Here is a 13,507-nt window from a genome sequence, read left to right on the forward strand (position 1 = left end):
AAAGGAAAACTCAAGTGCCAGGAACACAATCTGTTTTCCTGGCACTGGAGGTACCCTCTCCCTCCCACCCCCCACTCCCCAGTTGCTGAAGGGGTGAAAACCCCTTCAGTCACTTACCTTAGGCAGCGACGATGTCCCTCGTCGCTGTCTCCTCCTCCGCGCCGCTCCTCCTACTGTCTCCGTCGGCCGGTGGGCGAGACTGATCCCGCCCACCGGCCGAGGAGACCTAATGCGCATGCGCGGCAATGCCACGCATGCGCATTAGCGCTCCCCATAGGAAAGCATTGAAAAAGATTTTCAATGCTTTCCTATGAGGAAATGAGCGACGCTGGAGGTCCTCACACAGCGTGAGGACGTTCAGCGACGCTCTAGCACAGATAATCTGTGCTATGTGTCAGGAAGTGACCTCTAGTGGCTGTCTTATAGACTGCCACTAGAGGTGGAGTTAACCCTGCAAGGTAATTATTGCAGTTTATAAAAAAACTGCAATAATTACACTTGCAGGTTTAAGAGTAGTGGGGGTTGGCACCCAGACCACTCCAAGGGGCAGAAGTGGTCTGGATGCCTGGAGTGTCCCTTTAAAGCGAAATTTCAGCTATAGTAACAAGCCTTTCTCGAGCATAAAAATAAAGGAAAAAAAGCAAACGTATATTTATAGTGTGATTACTATGGCAATATATAACGAAACGTGGGTGACGGTATTTCGTATGACGTCACTTGCGTTTCCGGTTTCGAGCCTGCACCAGTTATTTTGATCACTTATTCAATTTATGTGCACTATGAAATATTTTACAACTTGAAGTGGAAAAGTGAGCTTACAATATAAATTGCAAGTGTCATTTGTCAAGCTCTCTCTGACAGCCTATACAATAAGATCCAGTTATAAATATTACTGGACCACAGAGACTAGTCATAAAATGCCTCTACACTATTTGGTTTACAGAGAGGAAAATAAAATAGACCTTAACTGCTGTACCATTGCAGAATATTTTCCAGAAACCAACAAGATTTAGCCCATTGCTTCCCAGACACAGTTTGCCTCATAGGTCTTAATTAAACGCAGCCTATTGAGGCCTTACCATGCTGTAATCAACCTTACCACTTCTATTGAGTAACCATTCCATGCATCCACGACACCAGGGGTCAAGTCCTAGGGAAAAAAGTGTGGGAATTCACCCAAGATCCACCCTCCCCTCCCCAGAAAAATAAAAAATTATACACTCGTATGCATATTGTGACAAACTTACTTCCCTGTGTGTGTTTGTCCAGGATCTTTGGCAACTGCACAGCCCTCTAGGGTAAGGAAGCCAGACCAAGACAGAGTTCAGTTTCAAAGGACTCTGGCCTGTTTATTTTCTGTTGGTAAGAAGTATCAGGAGGATGCAACCGGATGCAAACCTTCTTTCTCCTCAAAACACTTCTCTCACTCCACCCTGCTTTAACTGCAGTTATATAGCTGCTCACAGCCCCTACAGGTGGGGCTAATGACCATATGTAAAAATATGGGTAACTAATGTGATGTGTTTAGTGCAGGGCTTGAGTCCTGCAGGAACGCGTGGGAACGGCGTTCCTGCACTTTTTTTTTACAGCAGGAATGACGTTCCCCCTGCAGGCACTAACCAGGGGACGGCAAAAAATGGCGCCCCCAAATGCCCCCGTGTTCCCCCTGTCATGGGGGGGGGGGGCACCTGATGGTCCCCTCTGGCGGGCAACGGTCTACCGGTCAGACGCGGTGAGGGAGCTGTGTTCTACTAGCTGTGCTCTCTCGCGCGCCGTTTGCTGATGTTATATTCCGGCTCCCGGCATCAGTAGACAGCCCGCACGGCGTGAGGGAGCAGAGCTGGGAGAACACAGCTCCCTCGCCACGTCTGACTGGTAGACAGCCGCCCGCCTCACTGAAGCCCCACTGGACCCCAGGGACAGGTCCACGCCAGCTCTCCAGGTAGGGAGGCTGGGTGGACATTTGTAAATGTTAAAAATATAAATAATTTGAGTGTGTCTGTGAGTGAGTATGTGTGTGTGTCTGTGTGTGTGAGTGTCTGAGTATGTGTGAGTGTATGTGTGTGTCTGTGAGTGTATGTGTGTGTCTATGAGTGTATGTGTGTGCGTGTATGTGTGTGCCTGTGAGTGTATGTGTGTGTGTGTCTGTGAGTGTGTATGTGGTCAAGGGTGTATATCTGGCACCCAGACTTTTGCGCAGCCACTATCCTGATATGTGGTTAAGCACATGCAGCCCCAGGGAAAGTTAAGGTTAAATGTAGGTTTTTTTTCTCTGTTGTTATTTGGGTCCCTGGGGTGGAGTATTCGGAAGAGCAGGGTGGGCCGATTCTCCACCCACTGTCACAGTGGCTGTGCATGAGTCCACCCCAGGTTTTCTAAGGAGTTCTGGCTCACTGCCTAATGAGGTCATTAGCCTCACCTGTAAGGGCTGTGAGCAGCTATATAACTGCTGTTAAAGCAGGGTGGAGTGAGGGAAGTGTTTTGAGGAGAAAGAAAGTGTTTTGAGGGGAAAGAAGGTTTTGCTGCTCGGTGTATCGTGTTGTATCCTGATACTTCTTACCAACAGAAAATAAACAGGCCAGAGGCCTTTGAAACTAGATTTTGTCTTGGCCTGGGTTCCTTACCCTAGAGGGCTGTGCAGTTGCCAAAGATCCTGGACAAACACACACAGGGAAGTAAGCTTGTCACATATGGTGGAGAATGCAGGCACTGCACTGAAGAAGCCTGTGGGTATTAACTGGAAGCCAAACAAGCCTGGAGGAATATGGAGTACGTTGTGAAAGTTTTGTTGCAAACTACAGAGGCACAGCAAAAGGCTACAGCCGTACAGCAGGAGGCCACAAACGCACAACAGGAAAATATTGCAGCCCCACAGCCACTGGTAATCACGCAAAAAGCCAACACAGATGCCATGATCCAGCAGGTTGAGGCAGCCCAAGCTGAGGCAAACCGCCTGTTCAGGGAGGAGCAACATCAGGCCGCTAGCATGATACAGAAGGAGATACAGGCTTTGACCAAGGGACTAACCAGAGTTTCGGATGGGACGCAGTCCGAGGTTAAGATGATCAGAGCCAGCTGTTATCTACAGATGATGTGGAAGCATACCTTCTAGCTTTTGAGAGGACAGCTGAGAGAGAAGAGTGGCCAGTGAGTGAGTGGGCAAGCATACTGGCATCTTTTCTTATTGGAGAACTCCAGAAGGCTTTCTATGACCTGGAACCAGCACAGGCAGGGGTCTACTCCAAACTAAAGGCTGAGATCCTTGCACGACTTGGTGTGACTATGGCAGTTAGTGCCCAAAGATTTCATGTCTGGACTTTCGACCAAGAGAAACCTATCCACTCCCAGATGTTTGACCTGATACATCTTGCTAGAAAGTGGTTACAACCAGAAATAAATACGGGAAGCCACATCATGGAACTTCTTGTGATGGACAGATTCCTACGGGGCTTACCTGCTTCACTGCGTCAATGGGTCAGTCAGAGTGATCCACAATAAGCCGATGAGTTAATTGGTTTGGTGGAAAGATATGTTGCTGCGGATGACAGACAGTGGCTTAACAGAACAAAGTCTATGCAGAGAGTTAAGACTCCAGCTGCTGAAAGACCTGGTAAGATTTTTCAAGGTTTCAGAGACACAGAGGAACAAAAGCCATATTTGTAGAGACCCCATACGCTTATGCCTAGACATGTTAATACTGGAAAAGGGTCTAGGTGGGGGACAGATTATAATATTAAATGTTTCGGTGTAATGAACTTGGACATAAAGCTAGAGACTGTCCCTTGATTGATGAACCTATGTAATGCAATATGATTAATCAGGATATACAATTGTCTTGTCTGCTGAATTATATGGAATCTGCTGTTGCCAACTGTAGTCACACTCCGCAGATATGTTCCATAAAGGTGAATGGGAAAGAGGTTAGAGCTATATTAGACTCCGGAAGTATGGCTACTTTGATAACAACATGCCTTGTATCTGAAGCCGATGTTGATGCATTTCAGAAAATTGGTATAATTTGAGTTCATGGTGACAAACGTGAATATCCTACTGTTTTGCTGAAATTTTAAAGCCTTTTTGGTACTGTGAATAATAGAGCGGGGGTGGTGGATAAATTGGCTTATGACGTAGTGTTGGGAAGGGATTTTCCCCAATTGTTACACTTGTGGGGGTCTCCAGGAAAAGTAGCCCCTGATTGTATAACAAATGATGATGATGATGATGAAATGTGTTTCCTTTTTCTGACATAGGATGAGAAGGACTAGGCATAAGAACAGAGAAGGCTGAAGCCTCACGTCACATGGCAGCTTTAATAGGAGATGACCCAGGCCATGATAGTCAGGAGTCCGATAACGATCAGGATCAAGGCATTAACCTTTACTGAATTAGAAGTCAGTCCTGTTAACTTCAGGAAAGCACAATGGGAAGACCCCACTCTTGCAGAGGCCCGTAAAAATATCCAGGTTTCTAATGATGATCCAGTTCAACTAGATAGAGCCCCTTCTTATCCTTACTTTGAGGTACATAATGATTTGATTTATAGAGTGGAGAAAAAGGGGATGGATGTTGTAAAGCAACTACTTGTTCCTAAGCCCTTCAAACATACAGTCCTAAATCTTGCACACAGTCATATACCGGGGGGACATTTAGGCATAGAAAAGACAAAAGAGAGCGTCTTACAGAGGTTTTATTGGCCTGGGGTATTTGCTTCAGTTGCAAATTACTGTTCTTCCTGTCCTTAATGTCAGCAAACCGCCCCTTTTAAGGCATACCGCAGTCCTCTTGTACCATTTCCTATAATAGAAATACCTTTTGAGAGGATTGCAATGGACCTGGTAGGTCCTCTGGTAAAGTCTGCAAGGGGGCATCAGTATATATTGGTGGTTTTGGATTATGCTACCAAGTACCCGGAAGCAGTGCCCTTACGGAACACGTCTGCGAAGACAATAGCGAAATAACTCATGCTCATGTTTAGCCGTCTGGGCATACCAAAAGAAATTTTGACAGATCAGGGTACACCATTTATGTCTAAAGTTACGAAGGAGTTATGCAAACTACTTCAAATCAAACATCTTAGGACCTCTGATTATCATCCCCAGACAGACGGACTGGTAGAACGGTTCAACAAGACCTTAAAAAGTATGTTAAGGAAAGTAATTGACAAGCATGGTAAGAATTGGGATTGCTTACTACCCTATCTAATGTTCTCCATAAGGGAGGTGCCACAAGCTTCTACGGGCTTCTCTCCTTTTGAACTTCTATACGCCCATCATCCCAGAGGTCTGCTAGATATAGCAAAAGAAACCTGGGAACACGAATCCAATCCATACCGTAGTGTAATTGAGCACATAGCTCAAATGCAAGATAGGATGGCGGCTGTCATGCCAATAGTTAAAGAACATATGCAGAAAGCCCAAGAGGCCCAGAAAAACAGTTATAATAGAAATGCCAGACTGAGAGTTTTTCACCCAGGAGACAGGGTACTTGTTTTGGTCCCGACAGTAGAAAATAGATTTCTAGCTTCTTGGCATGGCCCCTATGAGATTATTGAACAAGTTGGGGAAGTTAATTATAAAGTGAGACAACCCAATAGGAGAAAACCTGAGCAAATATATCATATAAATGTACTAAAACCCTGGAAAGACAGAGAGGTCTTAACTACTTCAATTGTCACAAATAGGACTGGTAGTGAACCTGAAGTAAACATACCAGACACACAGTCCCCCCACCAGAAACAGGAAGTAAGGGACTTTATTGGTAGAAACAAGGATGGATTTTCTGTGGTTCCAGGCAGGACTAACATTATCACGCATGATATTGTTACAGAACCAGTGGTGAAGATAAGTATTAAACCATACAGAATTCCAGAAGCACAGAAAGAGGCTGTAAATGCTGAAATTAAGAAAATGTTAGATCTTGATACTATTGAGGAATCACAAAGCGATTGGAACAGCCCTATAGTACTGGTGCCAAAACCTGATGGCTCGTTAAGATTTTGTAATGATTTTCGTAAATGAAAAAGTGTGTCAAAGTTTGATGCTTATCCAATGCCTAGGGTTGATGAACTAATAGAGAGACTGGGTAAGGCTCGTTACCTGACGACTTTGGACCTGACGAAGGGTTATTGGCAAGTACCTCTTACAGACAGAGCAAAAGAAAAGACAGCTTTTTCGACATCAAGGGTATTATTCCAATACAAGGTGCTACCATTCGGGTTATATGGAGCCCCTGCCACTTTTCAAAGACTAATTGATAGGATTTTGAAGCCTCATAGCCGTTTATGTGGCCGCATACTTAGATGACATAGTCATTCACAGTTCTGACTGGGCTTCACATCTTCCCAAAGTGCAGGCAGTACTGGACTCTATCCGCCTAGCTGGTTTAACTGCTAACCCATCTAAGCATACTATAGGTTTGGAAGAGGCAAAATATCTGGGTTATTCGATTGGGAGAGGGCTTGTTAAGCCCCAAACAGCAAAAGTGAAGGCCATACAAAATTGACCACGCCCCCTCACTAAAAAGCAAGTCAGGACTTATTGGGTACTACAGGCGATTTATTCCTGATTTTGCTACATTAGCAGCTCCTTTAACTGATCTCACAAAAGGAAAAGCCCCACTAGTGGTGAAGTGGTCATTAGAGACAGAAAAAGCATTTGTAAATTTGAAATTTGAGGCTTTGTGCACCCAACCAGTTCTGGTAACCCCGGATTTCACTAAAGAGTTCATTGTGCAAACCGATGCATCAGAGATTGGGTTAGGGGCGGTTCTGTCTCAGAAAATTCAGGGTGAAGAACACCTAGTGTTTTATTTAAGTAGGAAGCTGACTCCTGCTGAGAAAAATTATTCTATAGTGGAGAAGGAATGCCTTGCCATACAATGGGCTTTAGACTCACTAAAATATTATCTGCTGGGCAGAAAATTTAGGTTGGTCACAGACCATGCTCCCTTAACTTGGATGAGTCAAAATAAAGATAATAATGCCAGGGTGACAAGGCAGTTCCTCAGTTTGCAACCATTTCATTTTACAATTGAACATAGGCCTGGTTCTAAACATGGAAATGCTGACAGTTTGTCACGACTGAATTTATTATCTGTGGTCGCTCACCCCACTATGCCTGAGCTGGGGGGGAGGATATGTGACAGAGTGTTGGGGATGGTGGTCAAGGGTGTATATCTGGCACCCAGACTTTTGCACAGCCACTATCCTGACATGTGGTTAAGCACATGCAGCCCCAGGGAAAGTTAAGGTTAAATGTAGTTTTTTTTCCCCTCTGTTGTTATTTGGGTCTCTGGGGTGGAGTATTCGGAAGAGCAGGGTGGGCCTTAACCAAAACCAATTACATTTCCCTTTAAAGCGAAATTTCAGCTATAGTAACAAGCCTTTCTCGAGCATAAAAATAAAGGAAAAAAAGCAAACGTATATTTATAGTGTGATTACTATGGCAATATATAACGAAACGTGGGTGACGGTATTTCGTATGACGTCACTTGCGTTTCCGGTTTCGAGCCTGCACCAGTTATTTTGATCACTTATTCAATTTATGTGCACTATGAAATATTTTACAACTTGAAGTGGAAAAGTGAGCTTACAATATAAATTGCAAGTGTCATTTGTCAAGCTCTCTCTGACAGCCTAAACAATAAGATCCAGTTATAAATATTACTGGACCACAGAGACTAGTCATAAAATGCCTCTACACTATTTGGTTTACAGAGAGGAAAATAAAATAGACCTTAACTGCTGTACCATTGCAGAATATTTTCCAGAAACCAACAAGATTTAGCCCATTGCTTCCCAGACACAGTTTGCCTCATAGGTCTTAATTAAACGCAGCCTATTGAGGCCTTACCATGCTGTAATCAACTTACCACTTCTATTGAGTAACCATTCCATGCATCCACGACACCAGGGGTCAAGTCCTAGGGAAAAAAGTGTGGGAATTCACCCAAGATCCACCCTCCCCTCCCCAGAAAAATAAAAAATTATACACTCGTATGCATATTGTGACAAACTTACTTCCCTGTGTGTGTTTGTCCAGGATCTTTGGCAACTGCACAGCCCTCTAGGGTAAGGAAGCCAGACCAAGACAGAGTTCAGTTTCAAAGGACTCTGGCCTGTTTATTTTCTGTTGGTAAGAAGTATCAGGAGGATGCAACCGGATGCAAACCTTCTTTCTCCTCAAAACACTTCTCTCACTCCACCCTGCTTTAACTGCAGTTATATAGCTGCTCACAGCCCCTACAGGTGGGGCTAATGACCTCGTTAGGCAGTGAGCCAGAACTCCTTAGAAAACCTGGGCTGGACTCATGCACAGCCACTCTGACAGTGGGTGGAGAATCGGCCCACCCTGCTCTTCCGAATACTCCACCCCAGAGACCCAAATAACAACAGAGGGGAAAAAAAACTACATTTAACCTTAACTTTCCCTGGGGCTGCATGTGCTTAACCACATGTCAGGATAGTGGCTGTGCAAAAGTCTGGGTGCCAGATATACACCCTTGACCACCATCCCCAACACTCTGTCACATATCCTCCCCCCCAGCTCAGGCATAGTGGGGTGAGCGACCACAGATAATAAATTCAGTCGTGACAAACTGTCAGCATTTCCATGTTTAGAACCAGGCCTATGTTCAATTGTAAAATGAAATGGTTGCAAACTGAGGAACTGCCTTGTCACCCTGGCATTATTATCTTTATTTTGACTCATCCAAGTTAAGGGAGCATGGTCTGTGACCAACCTAAATTTTCTGCCCAGCAGATAATATTTTAGTGAGTCTAAAGCCCATTGTATGGCAAGGCATTCCTTCTCCACTATAGAATAATTTTTCTCAGCAGGAGTCAGCTTCCTACTTAAATAAAACACTAGGTGTTCTTCACCCTGAATTTTCTGAGACAGAACCGCCCCTAACCCAATCTCTGATGCATCGGTTTGCACAATGAACTCTTTAGTGAAATCCGGGGTTACCAGAACTGGTTGGGTGCACAAAGCCTCAAATTTCAAATTTACAAATGCTTTTTCTGTCTCTAATGACCACTTCACCACTAGTGGGGCTTTTCCTTTTGTGAGATCAGTTAAAGGAGCTGCTAATGTAGCAAAATCAGGAATAAATCGCCTGTAGTACCCAATAAGTCCTGACTTGCTTTTTAGTGAGGGGGCGTGGTCAATTTTGTATGGCCTTCACTTTTGCTGTTTGGGGCTTAACAAGCCCTCTCCCAATCGAATAACCCAGATATTTTGCCTCTTCCAAACCTATAGTATGCTTAGATGGGTTAGCAGTTAAACCAGCTAGGCGGATAGAGTCCAGTACTGCCTGCACTTTGGGAAGATGTGAAGCCCAGTCAGAACTGTGAATGACTATGTCATCTAAGTATGCGGCCACATAAACGGCTATGAGGCTTCAAAATCCTATCAATTAGTCTTTGAAAAGTGGCAGGGGCTCCATATAACCCGAATGGTAGCACCTTGTATTGGAATAATACCCTTGATGTCGAAAAAGCTGTCTTTTCTTTTGCTCTGTCTGTAAGAGGTACTTGCCAATAACCCTTCGTCAGGTCCAAAGTCGTCAGGTAACGAGCCTTACCCAGTCTCTCTATTAGTTCATCAACCCTAGGCATTGGATAAGCATCAAACTTTGACACACTTTTTCATTTACGAAAATCATTACAAAATCTTAACGAGCCATCAGGTTTTGGCACCAGTACTATAGGGCTGTTCCAATCGCTTTGTGATTCCTCAATAGTATCAAGATCTAACATTTTCTTAATTTCAGCATTTACAGCCTCTTTCTGTGCTTCTGGAATTCTGTATGGTTTAATACTTATCTTCACCACTGGTTCTGTAACAATATCATGCGTGATAATGTTAGTCCTGCCTGGAACCACAGAAAATCCATCCTTGTTTCTACCAATAAAGTCCCTTACTTCCTGTTTCTGGTGGGGGGACTGTGTGTCTGGTATGTTTACTTCAGGTTCACTACCAGTCCTATTTGTGACAATTGAAGTAGTTAAGACCTCTCTGTCTTTCCAGGGTTTTAGTACATTTATATGATATATTTGCTCAGGTTTTCTCCTATTGGGTTGTCTCACTTTATAATTAACTTCCCCAACTTGTTCAATAATCTCATAGGGGCCATGCCAAGAAGCTAGAAATCTATTTTCTACTGTCGGGACCAAAACAAGTACCCTGTCTCCTGGGTGAAAAACTCTCAGTCTGGCATTTCTATTATAACTGTTTTTCTGGGCCTCTTGGGCTTTCTGCATATGTTCTTTAACTATTGGCATGACAGCCGCCATCCTATCTTGCATTTGAGCTATGTGCTCAATTACACTACGGTATGGATTGGATTCGTGTTCCCAGGTTTCTTTTGCTATATCTAGCAGACCTCTGGGATGATGGGCGTATAGAAGTTCAAAAGGAGAGAAGCCCGTAGAAGCTTGTGGCACCTCCCTTATGGAGAACATTAGATAGGGTAGTAAGCAATCCCAATTCTTACCATGCTTGTCAATTACTTTCCTTAACATACTTTTTAAGGTCTTGTTGAACCGTTCTACCAGTCCGTCTGTCTGGGGATGATAATCAGAGGTCCTAAGATGTTTGATTTGAAGTAGTTTGCATAACTCCTTCGTAACTTTAGACATAAATGGTGTACCCTGATCTGTCAAAATTTCTTTTGGTATGCCCAGACGGCTAAACATGAGCATGAGTTATTTCGCTATTGTCTTCGCAGACGTGTTCCGTAAGGGCACTGCTTCCGGGTACTTGGTAGCATAATCCAAAACCACCAATATATACTGATGCCCCCTTGCAGACTTTACCAGAGGACCTACCAGGTCCATTGCAATCCTCTCAAAAGGTATTTCTATTATAGGAAATGGTACAAGAGGACTGCGGTATGCCTTAAAAGGGGCGGTTTGCTGACATTAAGGACAGGAAGAACAGTAATTTGCAACTGAAGCAAATACCCCAGGCCAATAAAACCTCTGTAAGACGCTCTCTTTTGTCTTTTCTATGCTTAATGTCCCCCCGGTATATGACTGTGTGCAAGATTTAGGACTGTATGTTTGAAGGGCTTAGGAACAAGTAGTTGCTTTACAACATCCATCCCCTTTTTCTCCACTCTATAAATCAAATCATTATGTACCTCAAAGTAAGGATAAGAAGGGGCTCTATCTAGTTGAACTGGATCATCATTAGAAACCTGGATATTTTTACGGGCCTCTGCAAGAGTGGGGTCTTCCCATTGTGCTTTCCTGAAGTTAACAGGACTGACTTCTAATTCAGTAAAGGTTAATGCCTTGATCCTGATCGTTATCGGACTCCTGACTATCATGGCCTGGGTCATCTCCTATTAAAGCTGCCATGTGACGTGAGGCTTCAGCCTTCTCTGTTCTTATGCCTAGTCCTTCTCATCCTATGTCAGAAAAAGGAAACACATTTCATCATCATCATCATCATTTGTTATACAATCAGGGGCTACTTTTCCTGGAGACCCCCACAAGTGTAACAATTGGGGAAAATCCCTTCCCAACACTACGTCATAAGCCAATTTATCCACCACCCCCGCTCTATTATTCACAGTACCAAAAAGGCTTTAAAATTTCAGCAAAACAGTAGGATATTCACGTTTGTCACCATGAACTCAAATTATACCAATTTTCTGAAATGCATCAACATCGGCTTCAGATACAAGGCATGTTGTTATCAAAGTAGCCATACTTCCGGAGTCTAATATAGCTCTAACCTCTTTCCCATTCACCTTTATGGAACATATCTGCGGAGTGTGACTACAGTTGGCAACAGCAGATTCCATATAATTCAGCAGACAAGACAATTGTATATCCTGATTAATCATATTGCATTACATAGGTTCATCAATCAAGGGACAGTCTCTAGCTTTATGTCCAAGTTCATTACACCGAAACATTTAATATTATAATCTGTCCCCCACCTAGACCCTTTTCCAGTATTAACATGTCTAGGCATAAGCGTATGGGGTCTCTACAAATATGGCTTTTGTTCCTCTGTGTCTCTGAAACCTTGAAAAATCTTACCAGGTCTTTCAGCAGCTGGAGTCTTAACTCTCTGCATAGACTTTGTTCTGTTAAGCCACTGTCTGTCATCCGCAGCAACATATCTTTCCACCAAACCAATTAACTCATCGGCTTATTGTGGATCACTCTGACTGACCCATTGACGCAGTGAAGCAGGTAAGCCCCGTAGGAATCTGTCCATCACAAGAAGTTCCATGATGTGGCTTCCCGTATTTATTTCTGGTTGTAACCACTTTCTAGCAAGATGTATCAGGTCAAACATCTGGGAGTGGATAGGTTTCTCTTGGTCGAAAGTCCAGACATGAAATCTTTGGGCACTAACTGCCATAGTCACACCAAGTCGTGCAAGGATCTCAGCCTTTAGTTTGGAGTAGACCCCTGCCTGTGCTGGTTCCAGGTCATAGAAAGCCTTCTGGAGTTCTCCAATAAGAAAAGATGCCAGTATGCTTGCCCACTCACTCACTGGCCACTCTTCTCTCTCAGCTGTCCTCTCAAAAGCTAGAAGGTATGCTTCCACATCATCTGTAGATAACAGCTGGCTCTGATCATCTTAACCTCGGACTGCGTCCCATCCGAAACTCTGGTTAGTCCCTTGGTCAAAGCCTGTATCTCCTTCTGTATCATGCTAGCGGCCTGATGTTGCTCCTCCCTGAACAGGCGGTTTGCCTCAGCTTGGGCTGCCTCAACCTGCTGGATCATGGCATCTGTGTTGGCTTTTTGCGTGATTACCAGTGGCTGTGGGGCTGCAATATTTTCCTGTTGTGCGGTTGTGGCCTCCTGCTGTACGGCTGTAGCCTTTTGCTGTGCCTCTGTAGTTTGCAACAAAACTTTCACAACGTACTCCATATTCCTCCAGGCTTGTTTGGCTTCCAGTTAATACCCACAGGCTTCTTCAGTGCAGTGCCTGCATTCTCCACCATATGTGACAAGCTTACTTCCCTGTGTGTGTTTGTCCAGGATCTTTGGCAACTGCACAGCCCTCTAGGGTAAGGAACCCAGGCCAAGACAAAATCTAGTTTCAAAGGCCTCTGGCCTGTTTATTTTCTGTTGGTAAGAAGTATCAGGATACAACACGATACACCGAGCAGCAAAACCTTCTTTCCCCTCAAAACACTTTCTTTCTCCTCAAAACACTTCCCTCACTCCACCCTGCTTTAACAGCAGTTATATAGCTGCTCACAGCCCTTACAGGTGAGGCTAATGACCTCATTAGGCAGTGAGCCAGAACTCCTTAGAAAACCTGGGGTGGACTCATGCACAGCCACTGTGACAGTGGGTGGAGAATCGGCCCACCCTGCTCTTCCGAATACTCCACCCCAGGGACCCAAATAACAACAGAGAAAAAAACCTACATTTAACCTTAACTTTCCCTGGGGCTGCATGTGCTTAACCACATATCAGGATAGTGGCTGCGCAAAAGTCTGGGTGCCAGATATACACCCTTGACCACATACA

The 13,507-nt window shown here is 44.2% G+C and overlaps 1 protein-coding gene across 1 annotated transcript in view; it reads left to right on the top strand.

Annotated features, from left to right (window-relative positions):
- Window positions 1-13,507, top strand: part of PROC (protein C, inactivator of coagulation factors Va and VIIIa) — a 72,213-nt gene that overhangs the window by 14,464 nt on the left and 44,242 nt on the right. The gene's annotated exons all lie outside the window — the stretch shown is intronic.

Source organism: Pelobates fuscus, chromosome 2, assembly GCF_036172605.1.
Source record: "Pelobates fuscus isolate aPelFus1 chromosome 2, aPelFus1.pri, whole genome shotgun sequence".
Taxonomy (NCBI): Eukaryota; Metazoa; Chordata; class Amphibia; order Anura; family Pelobatidae; genus Pelobates; species Pelobates fuscus.